This window comes from Olea europaea, unplaced genomic scaffold, assembly GCF_002742605.1.
Source record: "Olea europaea var. sylvestris unplaced genomic scaffold, O_europaea_v1 scaffold889, whole genome shotgun sequence".
Lineage (NCBI taxonomy): Eukaryota > Viridiplantae > Streptophyta > Magnoliopsida > Lamiales > Oleaceae > Olea > Olea europaea.
This window is the reverse complement of record NW_019267356.1, coordinates 261,769-269,347: the sequence shown is the minus strand read 5'-3', so window position 1 is coordinate 269,347 and position 7,579 is coordinate 261,769. Positions and strand designations below refer to the sequence as shown.

Sequence of the window (7,579 nt, the reverse complement as noted above, 5' to 3'; positions counted from 1 at the left end):
AAGGTTCGTTTTACATTTTCTTGATCTGTTCAGTGACCTTTCCTTTAGTTAGCATTTATACAAATTTTTCTCTCTCATAAATGCAGCTGGAAAGAAGACAAAGAAATAGCAAGAAGTCGTAATTGCATAGTGAGGAAGTTTCAAAGGCATCAAGAATGATTTTTTTATCTGAAGTGGTATATACTTTTTGAGAAGTATTGAAATGAATTTTACATTGATATATTGTATTAAACTGTACTTAATATTTATGGAATCTATGAAAAACTTGGTTATATTTATGGAATTTTGATTTGTAATTACTATTGGTAATCAAATAAATAAACAATTTTTTTTAAAAATAAAATTTACGGCATGCATTTTGCTCGCCTCAAAAAAATACATTACATTTTACAGCGTGAATGTGCACGCTGTTAAAAAACTCTCCGCCGTAAAAGGTTTTAATGGCGTTCACAAACGGCATGCATTGCACGCCGTAAAAAGGAAATACTTTTTATGGCATTGCTTTAAACGACATGCGGCCGCACGCCATAAATTGGTTTTTACTGCATGTAATGCATGCCGTAAAAAGTACATTTTGTTGTAGTGTATATTCATGTTCGTAAGGCTCAGGAATCAGTCATTGCACTTCAACTAAATTAGAAACATTTGAGTAAGCTCATTTGAACTCCTTATGATTGTTTAAAGTAATCAAAATTTCAAAATAACGTTTTACCAATCATTTTAAAACACCTATACCCATAAGTAAATAAGTTTATATATAAACATATACATAAAAATTTATTTTTATGAAAAGAAAAAAATTGCTCATGGTATAAAATTTACCTATAAGGTAAAAGTCATTCGTTAGTGAAAATTTATTTATAAATAAAAAGAAATTAATTATAAGTAAAAAGTCTCATATGGTATAAAAAAAATGAAACAAATACAAATTCACCTAGAATAAAAAAATCAATTATACTACTGGTTATAAGATTAAAAATAAATCATTTGAGTTGTACATGCAAGCACATGTTTTGTTAAAAAAAGTAGACAATATAAGTAGCTTAAAATGCAACCTTAGGAAGTGGAAACTTGAGAGAAGCTGTAAGGCAACCACCTCTGATATATATAAATCAATGGCTTGCTGTCAACACTGTAGATATCAACCATATGAATCTGCTCTATGGATCCCTTACTGTGTTTTGTAAACCATAGAACTGTCAAACAATATCTACTAACCCAAAAAACGAGTACACATGGGAAGACGCTAAGTTTCCATTCCCAAATATGTTGAGTACTCGAAGGAATGGTTCAATGCCCAGTTGTAGTAAGGTCAATTTAATCCTATTCAATGTTTCTCGTAATTAACACCCAAAATAACATAATATGGGGTGTTATACCCCTATAGTCTATGGGATTGGAAGAATAATATCTACGTAACGCTTTAAAACATATATTAAATTCACTATTTCATGAACAGTAAGGAGTAAAATTAGTTGAATTAAAATATGTATACTCATAATAAAAAAATTTAACTTAATTTCATGTTTTTAAGAATTAAATATGGCCTAACTTTTGCCAAGGCGTATGTATGCCATTGGTCCTAATCTCCCTTTAGTCAACACGGTTAAAATAATACCCTCTATGAATAGATTTAGACCATATTATTAATTCAAATACTTCATGAAAAATATGGAAATTTTGAATTGAATTGAAACACATAGATTCATAAGTAAATAAGTTGTTTGTGTGTGTGTATTTACGCATGTGTAGAAATTTAACTTGTAGGAAAAATCCAATCATGGTAAAAAAATTACTAATAAGTAAATTATAAGTCAAAAGAATTACTTATAAGAAAATTTTCACTTGTAAGTAAATAATATTCTCGGAAGTTAAAAAAAGAATCTCATATAAATATAAATTCACCAAGAATTAGACATTCAATTACATAATCAAATACATCACGTGTTGCACGTGCATCATAAGTGTTCTGTTAGGTATAAATAACTTATAATATAAATTTTACTTAATTTTAACTTTTTACTCACTAAATATGGGTTTACTTTCACCAGGGTCCACTTCCATTAGTACAAAAGTAATTTTCTTTATACGAGACATTGAATGCAGATACAAATTTAGATTGGGTAATTTGCCCTATGTGGTAATTATTTCTCTATGTTTGAATAATAGGGAGGAAACTAGTTTCTCTATCCTCTTCTTTGTGAAGAGGCATTAGGCTTTTTTATTTTTTTAGCAATTGAAGGAGCCAAAGAATGTTATGGCAAACTAAGATGGTACAACTAAGAAAACATATTGATGCAACTTTAGGCAGTGAAAACCTGAGAGAAGCTGGCTACCACCTGGGAAGGATATAACTGAATGGCTTGAGATAGCTTACTGTCAACAATGTGTAGATTTTGTCAACCAAGTAAATATACTATAAAGAATCCTCGCTGAGTTCTACAAGCCAGAGAAATGTCCGACCACGTCTACAAACCCCAAATACGAGTACAAATGGGTTGACTGGGTCCAAATCATGAAACCCATTGATGTTTATGTTCCAAATATGTTGAGTACTAGATCGAAAATGAACAATGATCAATTTAATTGTATTCAACGTTGGTGCAACTAATACCCATATTAACTTAATCGAGGGTGCTTATAAAACATCCAATCGGCATTCATATTCAATTTACTCCAAAGATTAGTGCTTTATATATCATATGCCACATAATAGAATATTCATTCCCATTCGATATTTCAAACAATGCCAGTTACCACCAAATAGTTAAGCAAGCAACATCTATGTCTTCAGTCGCATAATCTTAAGACAACTGATTATTGACATATTAAATAAAAAAACATAGACTCGTATAATTAAGCAAAAAAAATATTATATTTTAGAAGAGTCTTTAACTGATAAAAATCTGAAGACCAAAACCCTTAGCCACTGTTTGACAACCATTATCTTGGAAAACTATGCTTTGGACAGCGTTGTTTAGGAAAATGTGTAGTTAAAAAGTAAGGAAAAGTTTTGGATTTACATGCAAAATATTACATTCTGTGGATATGTGGTTGAAAGTGAGAATGCAGAAAAAAGAGTATCAAATAATAGTGATCAAATAAGGGATTAATATCAATCCAAACACTGTAAATAATACATTAAAAACCGTAGAACTATTGCAAAGCAGAGCCAATCTCTTTTTCTTTTCTGCCAGCTGTCTTTGGCAACAAATACTGATTAATGTTAGTCAGAACGCCCACCATTTGCAATGGTAACATTTCCCAAAAGCTTGCTCAACTCTTCGTCATTCCTTACAGCCAATTGTTTATGCCTAGGCACAATCCTGTTCCTCTTCTTGTCCCTGGCATCTTTTCCTGCACGCTTCAAAACCTCAATCAACAGAACCATATAGTAAATCCTGAACATAAAAAATGTACGAAATGGGAACAAACAAAACTGATAACCCATCGCAGCAGCAAGGTATTCAAGAATGGCAGAGAGGCAAACCAGGGCAACGGCGTCGACACACTCATCAAACTTTCTATTCCTTATAAATCTATCGATTCTTCCAACAGAGAATTTGAGCAGTTCAATTTTTTTGTGGTTTTAGTAGCGATTTTTAAAACTATCAAATGATCTGAGTGAGGAAAGTTTCAGTGAGGGGAGCATTTATGGTGGGAATGAAGAAGGAATCCAGGCCACTGTTTCATATTGAGGTTTGGAATCTGGAAGAGAGCATCAGAAATGTGATGGGGGGAATCAACTTCTTTTGGAGGTGGTTTCACTATGCCATGAATGTAACCAAAAATGGACTGACCATGGAAGTAGGATAGGGCATGATTTCTCCGCATGGGGTAGTTTCTGTGATTAAGATTGGTATTGATGGTGAGAAGAAGTTGGGATAAGGAAGTACGGGAGAGAGAATAATAGGTTCGTGATTTTTTTATGTATTGAATTGTGAATACACGTTCTTTATAAATAGAGCTCAATACAATAACTATTCTACTTTGTAGCTTATACATATGAGTTAAAATTCAAAAGAACTATCCTTCTAGCTATATCAAAAAGATTTAAATTCCAATAGGTTATCCTTCTAAAAATTCAAATGAGCTATCCATCTGAAATTCAAATAAGCTATCCGTCATAAATTTAAATGAGCTATCCATCCGAAATTTGAATGAGGTATTTGAATAAGCTATCCTTCTTAAATTCAAATGAGCTATACTCTGTGAATGAAATAGTCATGTTGACGTGTTGTTATATAAACATAAAAAAATGTGCGGATCGAATGGGGACAAATAAAACCCCTAACCCATCTCAGCAACAAGGTATTCAAGGATGGTGGAGAGAAAGACCAGAGCACGAAATTGACACGCTCAGCATACCTTCCAAAATTGAGAAATCAGCGATTCTGCCTACAGGGAATTCAATACAATTCTTACTAGATTGGCATAGGATTTTCGATCCATGCATTGACCCTCCCTCTACCTCCCATAGTGGAGTCTCTGCCAGTTGAATTTTTGACGCCGGGTAGGATAGTGATTATCCTATTGGCTGGTTGTAGCAGATGATTCGCAAGAAAAGAACGATAGAAAACGCCCAAAAAAACAGAGAAAATACTCTGAATTCAACTCAATATTATTAATAATGCAGAATGCTGAAAACTAACCCACAAGCCAGGTTAAATAGCTGCGAAATACGAAATTATTGGAAAATTACCAAAAATAGTAAAATCCCAAAATTATACCAAAATAAAATATTAAGTAAAAGAAGTAAGTTGCCAAAAATTTGGCTTATTTCGAGGTCTCTAACATATAAAAAAAAGGAAACTAAATATTACCATAAATAGTAAAAAATAACTTAAAAACGAATTTTGGAAAGGAAAACAGTGGATTTTGGGCTTGAAATTGATGTCCACCGAGCAAAGCTGGGTGGCCACGACGTGCGCGCTGAAGAGAGCTTTCCGAATTGGGGTCATAATAGCGATTCCGATAACCGTAGCCAAAGTTATGGCCAAGTTATCAAAGACGCGTCAAAATCTCCCAATTAAGGAAATAATGGTGATTTACTTTCCATCTTTGCGCCGATCCGCCATCTCATGGTATCTCAGCGCCATCATCGTGCAATCTGACAAATCAGCATCACTTGACTCGGATCCTCCTGCATCAGTTTTACCATAAACTATAGAAAGGAATTGAAATTGGATACTGGAAATTGTAAAAAAAAAAAAATATATGTCAATCTTTTTACTGAAATAAAATGGTTAGTAGATGGTTTACATAGGAATTTAGTGAGCTGGTGTTAGAATTTGATTGCCAGATAGAGATGTGTTAGGGATCGATGATGTGGCGTAAAAATTGAAAACGAGGATTTTATATTTTTATTTTACTTTTGAAGTAGAATTTGCTCATGAAATCCCTCATTAAAAACTTTCGCAGTTGAATAATCCCATATATAGTATACTGTTTTCATCTATTTAGCAAGACATGGTTATTTTTCTTTCTGTAGAAGCGACTTTTTCACAACCTTGAGTGCAATTAATTGTTTCCAAGGAAAACTAAACTTATATATGGAAGGTCTATTTCAAAGATTGATAAAATGATAATTTGAATTTTTTATTATTTTTGTTGAGTAGTAAACTTTATTTTTGGACTAAATAATATGAGCTTAAGTATTTTGATCATACGCCCAATTCAATTAAAAAGCCAAAAATGCCTAGCATTTCTAGAAACACTGTCTAGAAAAATCTATATAAATATTTAAGTAAAATATGTGTGATAAATGTGGTAATGTGACAAGAAGAATATGTGGTCTTATATATACAATCTATCTAGAGTATTCTAGGAAAATATTTTGTCCAAATGTGTGGTCTAAAAGCCTTATGTAAATATGTGGTCTAGGAGTCCTTAGAAATTGTGTGGACTAAAAGTTTCATATAAATACTATATAAAGGGGTAGAGTCCTCCATTTTGTAACAAGCCAAGTATATAAGTTTTGGAGTTGAGAAATACAAGTTTCATTTTGTTCATTTCTTTCAATCTATTAGTGTAGTCCTCCTCAGAGGCATTAGCCAATCCAAGTTAGTAAACCCCTCTTTCCTCCAATAATTTTAACCAACCACAAGAAGTTCAAATATGCTTACTTGACAATTCCTAACTTACTTAAAGTAAAATGACTAATACTTGAGCTTTACTAACTTAATTATCGTGTTTTCTTGTCATAGAGAAGGATTTAATTAAAGAAATCTATTCGATTAACAGAATCCATTATAAAAGCTTCCAAAAGTGATTATATTGTGATGCAAGCCTGCTATAATCACTATCCATTGCTTGACTTATGAGATGAAATTTTCATCAAGCCAAATAGTAATAACAAACGTGACTTTTAGAATCTTTACATAGCTTTATTTCATAAACTATCTAAAAAGAAATCACATTGTCAAGTATTTATCCTATCCAGCTACAATATAACACGTACGATTCACGTGCAATTCACATGTGACGGATGTTAAATGGATGCCTAAACTCTTTTAAAACTCCCTCCTAAACCAAGCACATTTATATAATTAAAAGATTGTCAATTGAAGAAAAAACTAGAGAATTTATCCTACTCAGCTACAATATAACTCGTGAGATTCATATGCAAGTAACATAATGTATTTAAAAGAAGGGGTTTACTGCACCAGAAGTTCTAAAGGAGAAACCATCTTCAGAATGAATTATTCACCATTGAGAACAAGCATCGATAAAAACATGAATGTAAAGATTCTGGTCTGTAATCGATAGAAGAGAAAGAATGCAACTACAGGGATAAACGAGTAACAATATAAACCAGTAATGAAGTCCCAAAATGATATTAACATCTAATTGGCATATATATCCAATTTAATCCAAAAAAAAATCTTTTGCCACAGAATAGAATATTCTTTTCACGTAATTCGGTGCTGCAAACAATGCAATCATCCAAATAGATAACCAGGTAACAAATATGCCTTGGTATGATTTCATTATTCTTGTCCCTGGCCTCATTTCCTGCAAGCTCCAAAACATAAACCAACAGAACCATGTAATAAAATCCCAAAACTAAAAAAATATATGAAATGAGAGCAAACAAAACCCCTAACCCACCTCATCAGCAAGGCATTCAAAATCGGTGAAGAGGTAGACCTATGCACAGGAGCCAAAAAGCTCTTGATACTTTCCAGCCCGTAGATATTGAACGATTCTTCTAATGGAAATTTGAAGCCATCTACAAGATTGAGATACAGAATTCCATGACTTGGCTTCCCTCTACCGCCCTTGTTGGAGGCCAGTTGAACACATTTTCATATTCAAATTTTACTGCAAACCCCAAAAAGAAATGGAAACTAGAGCTGGAATTTGTAGAAAGGGCCAAGGTTTCATTGAGATGATGAGGTATGTAGAGGGTTTATATAGGAATTTAGTGGGAGGGGTGTTAAAATTTGATTGATGGTTAGAGGTGTGGTGGAGATCGATGACATGGCATGAGAATTGAAAACGAGGGTTTTAGATTTGAATTTTACGTCGAAAGTAGAATTCAATGCCGCAACTAAAAATTTTTCACAACTGTAGAAGT

The 7,579-nt window shown here is 32.7% G+C and overlaps 1 pseudogene; it reads right to left on the bottom strand.

Annotated features, from left to right (window-relative positions):
* Positions 1 to 1,056: 1,056 nt before the first annotated feature.
* LOC111392133 lies at positions 1,057 to 7,305 on the bottom strand (annotated as a pseudogene).
* Between the last annotated feature and the right edge of the window lie 274 nt (positions 7,306 to 7,579).